Source organism: Tachypleus tridentatus, chromosome 11, assembly GCF_004210375.1.
Source record: "Tachypleus tridentatus isolate NWPU-2018 chromosome 11, ASM421037v1, whole genome shotgun sequence".
NCBI lineage: Eukaryota > Metazoa > Arthropoda > Merostomata > Xiphosura > Limulidae > Tachypleus > Tachypleus tridentatus.
This window is the reverse complement of record NC_134835.1, coordinates 17209808-17225442: the sequence shown is the minus strand read 5'-3', so window position 1 is coordinate 17225442 and position 15635 is coordinate 17209808. Positions and strand designations below refer to the sequence as shown.

Below are 15635 nucleotides of genomic sequence, written 5' to 3'. Positions count from 1 at the left end.
CTGTTATGTAATTCATTCTTGCACTTAGACAACTGGAGCACTCTGAAGAGGGCTAAGGAGTTTCTGTATGTAATACGTAGCTCTTCTGCTTTACAGTTTTTAACATAATTTGTTCCTACATGTACTACAAAAAAAAAGAATGTTTTCTTGGTACCAGCAACAAAAATGTTATCATAACTGTTATATCCTGTACTTGAGAACCTCACAAGTAAACTATTGGAGCCCCATTAGCTAACTTACCAGTTCCTTAGCTTCATGACTTGTACTTTTCAAAAATGAATTTTAGTATAACTCACATACACACAGAAAGAAGTATCAGTATTTTGGGTAGTTAGATGAAAGTATTTTAAATGTATAATTGCTAAACAAACATTTTCTTATGAACTTATAAGAAACCACAACTTTTCACATAAGATGATGAATGTTTTTATTAATATAGTTGTTGATATACTTGAAGATGTAGAGAGGTACATTTTTTTGTAGAGTTACCTATCTAGCTTATTAATTAAAAGAAATTGTTGGGATTATAATTCATATTCACTTTTGTACTTCATGTTTTGCTAAGTATTACAATCAAATGGCTTTCAGAAAAGTAATATTCTGTTTGTGCATAAAAGTGCATAATTAATTATCAATGTATCTTAAAATTGTAATGCGTTCCATTACAGTTTTTCCATGTGTACTGTTTGCAGATTGATACTATATAAACAATTTTTTTGTTATAGATTTTTAGTAATTGAAAAATTTCCTGGGAGATGGATACTCAAACTAGAGAAATTCAAGCAGCTGAAGAAGAAACGATAACTGATATCCAGAATTATCTAGCATCTTTTAACAAAGAGATACAGAATGGAACGTCCTCATCTGCAGGAACTGCTGTATTTCATCAAATGTCTGAAGGGACACATTTAGTGGCTGCATTAAACGAGCAGTCTGGAGTACAGCCAACTACTGATGGGGCCACTCACGTGTTATGTTACCCATTCTGCTGATGGTTCCAGTCTGCAGGGCTATCACTATGATCCGAACAGTCAGGTATGTAAAACTGAGAAGCCAGCTACATTACTTAATATAAATAGTGGCATAGTTTAGTGTAAGTAGGTATTCCATGAGTATCCTCAAGGTTGGACTGTATTTAAACAAAGTTATTATGATTACTTCACTATTTTCAAACAGATAGATAACTAATGGTAATTTTTTAAGAGCATACAAGACACTGTGATTTACATGAAGTAGTAGGAGGTAATGTAACATAAAACTGCCATACTAATTTTCAAAGATGAGGTCTGTTCTTTCAATTTGTTTTGGTGTGTGCCAAAACAAAATTGAAGCAGTTGACATATTAACCTTTATTAAGTCAATAAAGTAAGATTATATTGTGTACAACATTTCCTGAAGGTAAACCATGGACATAATGAAGATTTGATTCAAGTTGTACAAAGCCATGGAGCTGCTATGGCAACCCAGGTTTCTGAACAACCAAATTTTGTTGCTATGCAACCAAGATCATCTGCAAGTCATCATCTGGAAGGTGCTCAGCAAGTGAGTTTTCAGTATAATGAGCAGTTTAATTGTATCTCTGGGGTTTTGTGTTGAAACTTATAAATTTATTTACAACCACATACTAACCAAACAGGACTGGTTATAATAACTAAAACGGAACAAGTTCCTAAAGTGATTCCAGCCTTCTAGTAATACCTTTGTGTGAAATGACAGTATTTTATACTGATCATACCACCCACTCATCTCTCGACACTAAAACCCATCCAGACATCAGCTAAATCTTTGTTAATGCTCATAACTAGCTCTCTGTACAGATATGCATTAATATTTTGAATTTTTTAATGTGTTATTTAAATTTTTTATTTTCATTTTCCAAGTTTCTTTAACCCTATGTAGATGGGCTGGTGTGTTTTACAGGACCTCATAACTATCATGAAACTATACATAATTCTGAAATTACATAATCTATATTCACAAATTTTGGTAAGATTTCAGTAAACATTACAATCTTTTTATAAGGATTTTCTTAAGATTAAAATACTTGTGTTCATCTTACAGTTTTCAAATTTCATTTTTATTAATACTGAAACTTTCTTAATGAGTGTTAAACATTTTTCTGAGTAAAACTGTATTTAATCTGTTGTTTTTTACTGCCCTAACATTATATGGATTTGACTGAATTTGTAACCACCTTGCAACCATATAGCTCAAGTTACTTGTGGATATACATTTTTTATTATTGTTATTTTACACAATATTACCTGAGTTTACCTTATTTAATTTAATAAGTAAAAAATAAACTCAAAAAGCAAGAATTTTTGCTCTTTTGCTGTCGGCCAGCCAATGAAATTAAAATTATTTTTGTAATGATGGTACTAGTACACTGAATATTTTTTTTATTTGAAGAAGGTACATAAGAACACAGAATGATAACATGAAAGAAACGAACAATATCATGTAACCATTATAATTTAACTAGCTTTCTAACTAACCCTCACTATGGGAAGGTTATAACGGCATGTCATGATTATTTATGGAATTACATTCAAAATGTAATTGAAGTACATTATTATCAATGTATGTGAATAAACGTAGCTTCAAAGTATCATTAATACATTATATTTAAATACTTTGAGAGAACTCTCCTCCTGATATAAGTACTGTTTTCCTTGCACATCTTTCTATGAGATTTGCATGTCACTATTCTTGAGTAATCTTTCACTTAAATTCATATGTTTAACATGAAGTGTACAATGATGTTATTACACAACAGTATACCTCCACCAATAACAGAACAAAAAAAACTTCCATGCACAGTAACTCCCTCTATGCACTTGCATTTTTGATAATTTCGTTTTTTCCTTGACGTTACATTAGCAGTAGTGTTTAAACTTCTTGTCTGAATTCAAGTTAATAATATTTGCATTCACTAATACAACTTTGGTCTTTGTTTTGCATTGGTGTTGTTTCAAAAGCATTAATTATTATTTCAAACTCTCAAACAAAGGTGACTTACTTGGTCTGATGAAAATGATCATGAGACACACAAAGAACTCCTTTTCCCCCTATTGACTGTTGGGGATGTTGCAGCTTTGTTGAAGATGTTTGGGATTACAGATTGCTTACTAGACTTCCCATTCCTTCAGCCAACTATGTCTCCTCAGCTCTAAATGGCCTGTTAGAATGTAATTGTAACCCGATACACCTTTGTAGTGTCTAAATATTTCAAGGAATTATCATAACCTTCCAATCTCTTTTCTTAGATATATCCCTTTCCTCAACTTTTGCCAGTTTCTTTTAATATTTGTCAGTCTTCACTTCTTGGATTTGCTTTGTTTACCTCATATGTCTTTCTTTCCATCCCTCTTGTCTTCTATTTCTTTCCTCCACCTTTCATCTGAGCCACTTTATCATGCCCCAGAGGGGTTTTTGTAGGGGTTCATTCCATTCTCTTTGTCAGCTTAGTTTCTTCCACTTCACCTTTTTCAACTTGATTCCCATGCTGTTGATATTCATGGGGTTTAGTGGCATTCTTCTTTCCTATACACCTTCCTCCTCCTTGTGTGCAGGGTATTCTTCATCTGGATATCTTTGGTAGTGTCCATTTCTCCTTGTAGACCTCACTTTCCTCCTCCTTGTGTGTATTCTTCATCTGGATATCTTTGGTAGTGTCCATTTCTTCTTGTAGACCTCATCTGCATTTGCATGACTTCGGTTGTTGTTATTCTCCTAGAGTTTTTTTTCTTTCTTGATCTTGGGTTGATTTGTTTTGAATTTCTCACATAGCTACACGAGAGCTATCTGCTCTTTGGTTCCTGTTTCTCATCTGGATTAGTTTACCCCCACTTTTCCATATTCAGGTTTCAGGCCTCCTCTTTTTACTAATCCAACTACTACCTTCTCTCTGGTTCATTGCCCTGTAACTATCCTTTTACATTAGGTCCTGTGGGTATCTGTCTCTTTCTCTTTGCTAGTATTTGGTCTCAATTTCTGCAAATAGATTTTATTTCATCTCTCTTTTGGTCTTGCTCCTTTTCTTCTTCCTTCAATTCCACCTATGATCATTTCTCATATGGTCTGTGAATTGTAATGGTCGATGTGTCAGACACCTTCTTACAATTTTAGATGTTTTCTATACTCTCTCCATCACGTTCATGTCTTCCTATTCCTTGCTCTTCTCTTCAAGATAACTTTGGCCACCTTGCAGCTGTCATTCCATTTTTTAGACATTTGGCTTATATTGGCCTGTTTTCAAGTGGTAACCTCTTTTCATTCCTCCCTTTTGCAAGAGACTACTTGATTGGGGTGCCTTGTCAAGGTATACATATTCTTTCTCATACCTGTTAAAAATGTAGTACAGTTGAGCATTTTCTTCATCTCTTGTCTCAGTCGAGCTCAGCCTGTGAGCTGTGGAGTATCAGGTTAACAGGAATTGAGATTCTCATCTTATGTGAACTGTTCTTTTACTTTTGTGGACTCTGGTTTCCCTGGATCATTTTTTTTTGAGACATACAAACATCCACCTCTTCCAGTGAGCCTTGGGAAGTCCAAGGGATTCTTTCTTGGTTCCATTGTCCTTGATTGTGAATCTTTCCTCTCCATAAGGAATTATCCTGGTAGCTGGAATATGCTAGTACTACTTCCAAACCAGATTTATCTCTACACTGATGCATCCCTTTTAAATTGAGGTGCATCTCTCAATGGTATCATGATTTCTGACATTTGACCACAACAAGAGCATTCACCCGACATCAGCCTGCTTGAATTTGTCATTTTTCATTGGGTATGTGTCCATTTCCTGACCCTTCTGGTGAATCATAATATTGGGTTGAGGAATAATTCGTGAGCATTTTTTCAAGTTAAAAAAATATATTCATAAATGAAACGCTTTCGCAAAATATTTCATGTCATTTGGTAGATAATTTTTTGCTCTAACAGATGGTGTGTTTGATTTTCATATGTCTTTAATGTTTGCTTTCATTTTCAGCTCATTAAATGGAATATCAAGTGGACAAAATCGAGCATTTTCGACACCATCTGCTTTTCGCATTTAATTTCTTGCAATTTCGTTTACAACAATGCATACTATATACCTAGGTATTACATGAAATAAAGTATCATAATAAATGTTTTGGGTGTAATGTGTTCATGCATTGAAGTATTGTATAGTCTTGCATGTAATGCTTGAATGAAATTATTTAAAAATGCTCACGAATTATTCCTCAACCTAATACTTGTGTAAATTTTGTTGAAAAGCAATTTATTTACCTAGTTTTTATTTCTCTTTTCAAATTTACGACACTCTTTATTGGAGTTAAAATGAATGTAATAATTTATAATAGGTCTTGTTATTGGGGAAAATTCTCTACATGTAATCAGCAATTTCCAAACAGTGATTTAACCCATTTTTGATGTCTTTCTTTTTCGACATGCATGTAATAATTGTTTTGTTGACTGTACGCTTAGAACTTATTGAATTAAAAACCAGTTAATAGACAATGAAGGACATCTCTCTCTTGTATAAGAATCTCCATGTTGAGATTTGTGAGCAAAATGTGTAATGTTAATTGTAAGATGAACCAGCTTAACAATTCTGTCTTGCAACTGTTGAAAATTTTATCAACATCGTTGATTAAAAACAAAACTTCTAAACTGTGGGCTAACTGTTTATTCTATAATTAAACTTATTATGCCTGATAGATAAGTATTCACTGCATTGAATACTAGAACTAAAGTGTTCATTTGTAAATATTGATCCAAGTTTCTTAATGCCACAATTATAGTAACACTTAACAATTGCCAAAAGGATTTTGAATGAAGATTTTCTAAACGATTTCGTGTATATAATTACACTCACATTTATAAACATAAATGAATGTACATTCAACTTAACAAAGATTGTGAAAATGTCCTTACTTTAGTGTCTAACTTATGTTTCTTTCTATAATAACACTTCAGGAGAAGCATTTCTGTTAATTTATTTTTATTAAATGTACACTATTAATTTTAAAAATATACATAATAACCACAAGTACAGATTTGTAAAATTGTTTTACATCTCAGACTCAGTGTCGGTCGCTTTGCTTTCTGCTCATTTTTTTCCCTAAGTACAGGATGTTAAAGATAAGTTTAGCATTTCTTTGAATTGTTAGCCATAGTAATTTCTAAATGGTTCAACTGTATGTTTTCTTTTTCAGATTTTTCATAATATTTTCTTTGTTTTTAAACAAAAACTTTTAAAAAAGTTGAACTTGTATCTTCTGAAATGCATGCCCAAAAGTATCAGTATGTAATTAATTACATGGATATTTTACTGTAAAAAAGTGTTTCATACTGCTCTACAATCAGAAAAAATTCAGTCTAAATAACAAAAATATATAAGGTAAAATATATGGGTATAAAATATAACATGCCAGTCAGTGATAAATTTCAAATATATATTTGTTTATAATCATGACATTTATCAAATGCATACTTGTGTTCTCAAATTTAATAGATATTTAAGTAAATGTATAATTTCAATTTCTTTTTCATATATACATCTTCATACTCTTTTCCTTCAGTTAAAATTTCAACTAAATAAAAACCATACCAGAAACAATCATTAATGAATGCTCTAAATGTATTCAGGAGATTACCACTCATCCAGAAAGATCACAGTAATAAGAGTATATCTTGATTAGTATTAATATGCTCCTAGAGACAACATACACTTGGATGTAGGGTTATGTTCTTTTTGTTATGTTAGAGTGGCAAGCTTGAGAAAAGAATATGAACAGTGAAACATGCTGTTTCACATTGATGTGTTTTATTATTTGGCCTTTAAGCATAATAAACTTTTGTGATGACAAGAAACCCACTTGAAATAAAAATTTATCCCATAATGGCTGGTATGGATTTTAACACTTTTTACTGTTATTACTTATTATCTTCTAAACAAGTGTTACAGATACATATTGGTACTGTTATTACTTATTATCTTCTAAACAAGTGTTACAGATACATATTGGTACTGTTATTACTTATTATCTTCTAAACAAGTGTTACAGATACATATTGGTACTGTTATTACTTATTATCTTCTAAACAAGTGTTACAGATACATATTGGTACTGTTATTACTTATTATCTTCTAAACAAGTGTTACAGATACATATTGGTACTGTTATTACTTATTATCTTCTAAACAAGTGTTACAGATACATATTGGTACTGTTATTACTTATTATCTTCTAAACAAGTGTTACAGATACATATTGGTACTGTTATTACTTATTATCTTCTAAACAAGTGTTACAGATACATATTGGTACTGTTATTACTTATTATCTTCTAAACAAGTGTTACAGATACATATTGGTACTGTTATTACTTATTATCTTCTAAACAAGTGTTACAGATACATATTGGTACTGTTATTACTTATTATCTTCTAAACAAGTGTTACAGATACATATTGGTACTGTTATTACTTCTAATCTTCTAAACAAGTGTTACAGATACATATTGGTACTGTTATTACTTATTATCTTCTAAACAAGTGTTACAGATACATATTGGTACTGTTATTACTTATTATCTTCTAAACAAGTGTTACAGATACATATTGGTACTGTTATTACTTATTATCTTCTAAACAAGTGTTACAGATACATATTGGTACTGTTATTACTTATTATCTTCTAAACAAGTGTTACAGATACATATTGGTACTGTTATTACTTATTATCTTCTAAACAAGTGTTACAGATACATATTGGTACTGTTATTACTTATTATCTTCTAAACAAGTGTTACAGATACATATTGGTACTGTTATTACTTCTAATCTTCTAAACAAGTGTTACAGATACATATTGGTACTGTTATTACTTATTATCTTCTAAACAAGTGTTACAGATACATATTGGTACTGTTATTACTTATTATCTTCTAAACAAGTGTTACAGACACATATTGGTACTGTTATTACTTATTATCTTCTAAACAAGTGTTACAGATACATATTGGTACTGTTATTACTTATTATCTTCTAAACAAGTGTTACAGACACATATTGGTACTGTTATTACTTATTATCTTCTAAACAAGTGTTACAGATACATATTGGTACTGTTATTACTTATTATCTTCTAAACAAGTGTTACAGATACATATTGGTACTGTTATTACTTATTATCTTCTAAACAAGTGTTACAGATACATATTGGTACTGTTATTACTTATTATCTTCTAAACAAGTGTTACAGATACATATTGGTACTGTTATTACTTATTATCTTCTAAACAAGTGTTACAGATACATATTGGTACTGTTATTACTTATTATCTTCTAAACAAGTGTTACAGATACATATTGGTACTGTTATTACTTATTATCTTCTAAACAAGTGTTACAGATACATATTGGTACTGTTATTACTTATTATCTTCTAAACAAGTGTTACAGATACATATTGGTACTGTTATTACTTATTATCTTCTAAACAAGTGTTACAGATACATATTGGTACTGTTATTACTTCTTATCTTCTAAACAAGTGTTACAGATACATATTGGTACTGTTATTACTTCTTATCTTCTAAACAAGTGTTACAGATACATATTGGTACTGTTATTACTTATTATCTTCTAAACAAGTGTTACAGATACATATTGGTACTGTTATTACTTATAATCTTCTAAACAAGTGTTACAGATACATATTGGTACTGTTATTACTTATTATCTTCTAAACAAGTGTTACAGATACATATTGGTACTGTTATTACTTACAGATTATCTTCTAAACAAGTGTTACAGATACATATTGGTACTGTTATTACTTATTATCTTCTAAACAAGTGTTACAGATACATATTGGTACTGTTATTACTTATTATCTTCTAAACAAGTGTTACAGATACATATTGGTACTGTTATTACTTATTATCTTCTAAACAAGTGTTACAGACACATATTGGTACTGTTATTACTTATTATCTTCTAAACAAGTGTTACAGATACATATTGGTACTGTTATTACTTATTATCTTCTAAACAAGTGTTACAGATACATATTGGTACTGTTATTACTTATTATCTTCTAAACAAGTGTTACAGATACATATTGGTACTGTTATTACTTATTATCTTCTAAACTACAGACATATTGGTGTTATTACTTATTATCTTCTAAACAAGTGTTACATATTGGTACTGTTATTACTTATTATCTTCTAAACAAGTGTTACAGATACATATTGGTACTGTTATTACTTATTATCTTCTAAACAAGTGTTACAGATACATATTGGTACTGTTATTACTTATTATCTTCTAAACAAGTGTTACAGACACATATTGGTACTGTTATTACTTATTATCTTCTAAACAAGTGTTACAGATACATATTGGTACTGTTATTACTTATTATCTTCTAAACAAGTGTTACAGATACATATTGGTACTGTTATTACTTATTATCTTCTAAACAAGTGTTACAGATACATATTGGTACTGTTATTACTTATTATCTTCTAAACAAGTGTTACAGATACATATTGGTACTGTTATTACTTATTATCTTCTAAACAAGTGTTACAGATACATATTGGTACTGTTATTACTTATTATCTTCTAAACAAGTGTTACAGATACATATTGGTACTGTTATTACTTATTATCTTCTAAACAAGTGTTACAGATACTTTGGTACTGTTATTACTTATTATCTTCTAAACAAGTGTTACAGACACATATTGGTACTGTTATTACTTATTATCTTCTAAACAAGTGTTACAGATACATATTGGTACTGTTATTACTTATTATCTTCTAAACAAGTGTTACAGACACATATTGGTACTGTTATTACTTATTATCTTCTAAACAAGTGTTACAGATACATATTGGTACTGTTATTACTTATTATCTTCTAAACAAGTGTTACAGATACATATTGGTACTGTTATTACTTATTATCTTCTAAACAAGTGTTACAGATACATATTGGTACTTGTTATTACTTATTATCTTCTAAACAAGTGTTACAGATACATATTGGTACTGTTATTACTTATTATCTTCTAAACAAGTGTTACAGATACATATTGGTACTGTTATTACTTATTATCTTCTAAACAAGTGTTACAGATACATATTGGTACTGTTATTACTTATTATCTTCTAAACAAGTGTTACAGATACATATTGGTACTGTTATTACTTATTATCTTCTAAACAAGTGTTACAGATACATATTGGTACTGTTATTACTTATTATCTTCTAAACAAGTGTTACAGATACATATTGGTACTGTTATTACTTATTATCTTCTAAACAAGTGTTACAGACACATATTGGTACTGTTATTACTTATTATCTTCTAAACAAGTGTTACAGATACATATTGGTACTGTTATTACTTATTATCTTCTAAACAAGTGTTACAGATACATATTGGTACTGTTATTACTTATTATCTTCTAAACAAGTGTTACAGATACATATTGGTACTGTTATTACTTATTATCTTCTAAACAAGTGTTACAGATACATATTGGTAATTGTTATTACTTATTATCTTCTAAACAAGTGTTACAGATACATATTGGTACTGTTATTACTTATTATCTTCTAAACAAGTGTTACAGACACATATTGGTACTGTTATTACTTATTATCTTCTAAACAAGTGTTACAGACACATATTGGTACTGTTATTACTTATTATCTTCTAAACAAGTGTTACAGATACATATTGGTACTTTATTACTTATTATCTTCTAAACAAGTGTTACAGATACATATTGGTACTGTTATTACTTATTATCTTCTAAACAAGTGTTACAGATACATATTGGTACTGTTATTACTTATTATCTTCTAAACAAGTGTTACAGATACTGTATTACTTATTAATCTAAACAAGTGTTACAGATACATATTGGTACTGTTATTACTTATTATCTTCTAAACAAGTGTTACAGATACATATTGGTACTGTTATTACTTATTATCTTCTAAACAAGTGTTACAGATACATATTGGTACTGTTATTACTTATTATCTTCTAAACAAGTGTTACAGATACATATTGGTACTGTTATTACTTATTATCTTCTAAACAAGTGTTACAGATACATATTGGTACTGTTATTACTTATTATCTTCTAAACAAGTGTTACAGATACATATTGGTACTGTTATTACTTATTATCTTCTAAACAAGTGTTACAGATACATATTGGTACTGTTATTACTTATTATCTTCTAAACAAGTGTTACAGATACATATTGTTACTTACTTATTATCTTCTAAAACAAGTGTTACAGATACATATTGGTACTGTTATTACTTATTATCTTCTAAACAAGTGTTACAGATACATATTGGTATGTTATTATTATGGGTTACAGATACATATTGGTACTGTTATTACTTATTATCTTCTAAAGTGTTACAATGTGTTACAGTTACACTTATAATGGTAAAACAAGTGTTACAGATACATATTGTACTATTACTTATTATCTTCTAAACAAGTGTTACAGATACATATTGGTACTGTTATTACTTATTATCTTCTAAACAAGTGTTACAGACACATATTGGTACTGTTATTACTTCTAATCTTCTAAACAAACTTCTCTGTTTTCAATTACTAGTCCAAAGCACTAACTACTAGGTTATGCTAAGCTCTTTAGTAAAAGTAAACTACTGTAATAATATGTTTGGAACTGGTTTCATTATGAGTTGAGGAAAACATTAACATTCCAAATTTTGATCTTTTCCCGACCAGGTAATTGTGTCAGACAGAAGTCAAGAATTAGCAGCATTAATGAGTCAAGATGAAGCAGCTCACGTACATAACGTGGTAAGCCAACAGAATACCACTGAGCAACAGACCATACGGATGGTCGTGTGAGGCAGCCGGACGGCACTGAAACTGAACAAACTCTTCCTGTTTCATCATCAGGATCTGGTGGCTCAACACTAGTGACCAGTGATGGTCAGGAGATTCATGTCAGTGATGAAGGAACTCTACAGATGATGGCTAACTTAGCTGACCAGACCTCAGCAGGTGGTGGTGGAGATGGAAACAATCAAGTAAGAGAAAAACATCTCTCTTGATTCTGAGATAATTATTAAAAAAATGGAAGAGCATGCAGTGCAACCCAGTTCCAGGGATATTTTACATGAGAAGGATTCTAAAAATCAAGAACTTATCCATACTTAATAGGCTTGTTTCTCTCGTTGTTATAAAAAGTCTCTAATCTCTCTCGATTTCCTGTATCATGAGCCATGTACTCTTATCTTTATCAATACAAGTATGCCAGTGCTATGTCACGACACTTTTTTGTCGTGACTCAGGTAGAATACAATGTGAGTTACACTTTCACATTATTGTTGTTTTACACTTGATTCTTCTACCACTATTTGTCTTCTCAATGTGTTCCCTTTAAAAATGCACTCATTTATGAAAGAAACCTATAAGAGACTGCATGTTCTGTTGAGTTTAGGTATGTGGTCAGTGCCTACAGTACTGTTGGTCCCTTGTTTTTGTTCTCAGTAAAATGTATTTGCCATGAAACATTTATTATGTACACAAAACTTTGTGTCAACACTTAATTTTTATTTATATTGAGTAGAACTGGTTAAATTAGTATAATTTGTTAATCAGTTACGTTTAAATAATGAATTATTCTTATAGTATATCTAAAATAAAAAGATGTGTTGTATGTACAGTTTTGATATTTTTATTGGGCATAACTCAATTTTATAGTTTTATTTTTAACAAAAACAAGTATAAGAGCAATATTTATATGGTTGGGATAACTGGAAACCCTAATTTTGATTATTTTCATGAATCAGTGCAGTATCTAAAGACAGCTGGTATGGATATTAAATGTTTTATTAAAATAAAGTGGAGATCAAAACTTTGTTCTCTAGTTTATTTTAATAAAAGTTTTATTACCCATATTAGCCATCTTGAGATAAATTTTTACTTTGAGTTGATTTCTTGTTGTCACTAGTAACAGATTAACTTAAACAAATTTGAATTAATTAAAAAATAATTATGAAACATCATAATAGCAATGTTTCAGTTACAGGGTTGTTGAAGTAATTAAAACAACTATTTGTAAATTAATTTCTGTTAGTGGATTATTTTTGTGACATTAATCAAATGAATTGTAACTTTGGTTACTGAATATGTAGAATAATTAAAACACTAGTTGCTTATTTCTTCATATTAATAAATTTAATCACAATTTTGATTAAGTGATGGTCATAGGTGATAAAATATATCGAGTTTCACACCAGGCTCTGACAGTGAACAGTGTTAGTTTTAACAGTTAACACTTTTTTGCACACTAAACATGACAGTACTATTAGTTTATTCTTTGTCACTGACAGTTATCACATAAAGATAAGGAAGGTTACATTTTACACACTTGGTATGTATTCACAGCTTTTGGACATTAACAGTGTTTTACCATTTCAATGGGGTCTTGTGATAATTAACAAATGTTTGCAATAAAAATAAATTTATCTTATAAAACTGTAAAAAAACAATAAAAAAATCACTCCTTTCTACATATAGCTAATGATGGAGTTCCTTTTCAGTGTTATTCTATAGTCTGGTCAGTGTAACCCATGGTAACTTAATTCTGTGAATAGTAAAACTGAAGATGAAACATTTTAAGGCTTAATTTAATTAATTACTTTGGGGTTAGGGTTGTGTATGATTGTAACTTATAGCAATCATTTGTTGATCATCTTTAATCTTCAAATTATTTACAGACTTTTCTCTGAACCAGAAACACACTGGGTGTGTTGGTAAAGAGAAGTTAATATTTTAATTAACCTGAGAGTCCATCTCATGGTTTTAAGGGTTAACAGAACTAACCTTCACACAAACTTCAATATGAATCAAAATGATTTAACATGGTTAAACATCTTATGTTACTGAAACTTCTTTCACTGATCACATAAAAATAAGTCAAGGTTACCTTATACAAGATTGAAGTCTTAATTTTACATGTTTTTGTTGGTTGGATGTTTATTATAAAATTTATTGTTTAGTGTCATATGTACATTGCATAAGAAATCTTATCAGTTTGATTCAAAATTATATTTCTCATTGTTTTTTTCCTTAGGTGCTTTTAAATACTGGTAACTCTTACCAGACAGTAACTATTGTACCATCTGATACAAACCCTGGAGAAGTCAGCTATGTTCTAATAGTATCACAACCAGATGAAAACAAAGACGATCAGAAAGGGTTAAACATGGATATGTCCGTCTATGATTTCAATGAAGCAGGAGAGAAGTATGGAGAGGTTGTAAAGGAAGAGGCTTCTCCTGATGGAAGTAAGATGCGTACAATCAGAATCTCACCAAAGAAAAGCCAAACAGTCACTCAGGCACATATGTGTAATTACTGTAATTACACTAGTCCAAAACGATACCTTTTGTCTCGCCACATGAAATCCCACTCTGAGGAGAGGCCTCACAAATGCAGTGTGTGTGAATGTGGCTTTAAAACATTAGCTTCTCTTCAAAACCATGTAAATACCCACACTGGTACAAGACCACATCACTGTAAAGAATGTGATGCTTGCTTTACCACTTCAGGAGAATTGGTTCGTCACGTTCGTTATCGTCACACTCATGAAAAACCTCACCGCTGTACGGAGTGCGATTATGCTAGTGTAGAATTGAGTAAACTTAAAAGGCACATGAGGTGCCACACTGGTGGCCCCATATCAGTGTCCTCACTGCACGTATGCAAGTCCAGACACCTACAAACTGAAACGTCATTTAAGAATACACACGGGAGAAAAACCTTACGAATGCGAAGTATGTCATGCCCGATTTACTCAGTCAAACAGTTTGAAAGCTCATAGAATGATCCATTCGGGAAACAAACCTATGTACCAATGCGAGTTTTGCCCCACCACGTGCGGCCGAAAAACAGACTTGCGAATTCATGTTCAAAAGCTACACACTAGTGATAAACCTCTGAAGTGTAAGCGATGCGGCAAGTCATTCCCAGATAGGTATTCATTGAAAGTAAGTTGTTGTCTTTTTTGTATGTAAATATACATCCTTTGTTTTAAACCCAAAATTTTCCTCTTATTTAAAAGCCTTTTTATTTATGTCTGATTGCAAAACTGTTCTTTTTTTTTAATGTCTGTTATTTCTAGACAAGAAGCATTATCGTTAGATTTCACTAACGTGAATACAAACTGATTAGTTAAAAAAAAGTGTCACTAATAATGTTTTAACAACTTAAAATTAACTACAACTACTGCTTAACTATGACGTGATTTCATTACCTTAGATTCAGTATTGTTTTTAAGCAAGATTAGGGCAGTATTTTTTTCCATAAAGTGGACCTAGTTTGCTTTACAATTTACAACTAGACATATTAAACCAAGAAATGCCCCCAAGGTACACAAATTCTCTTAATTAATTCAGTGTCATTCTTCATCTTTTTAAACATATTATTGAATTTCTTTTAACAAGAATAAGTGTTTTCAGTATATAAATACGTGTACTTGTAACACACTTTTTGAATTTAAGAATTTATTAGACAAATGTATTTATTTTTTTCTCCATGGTTCATCGTAACATAAATATTA

The 15635-nt window shown here is 30.6% G+C and overlaps 1 pseudogene across 1 annotated transcript in view; it reads left to right on the top strand.

Annotated features, from left to right (window-relative positions):
- The first annotated feature begins 725 nt into the window (after positions 1–725).
- The window catches only part of LOC143231714 (uncharacterized), a 29942-nt pseudogene continuing 15032 nt past the window's right edge, over positions 726–15635 (top strand). Inside the window, exons 1-4 of the transcript XR_013017125.1 lie at positions 726–1035; positions 1399–1542; positions 11789–12096; positions 14148–15063. The product of XR_013017125.1 is annotated as an uncharacterized LOC143231714 (transcript). The remainder of the gene's footprint in view (positions 1036–1398; positions 1543–11788; positions 12097–14147; positions 15064–15635) is intronic.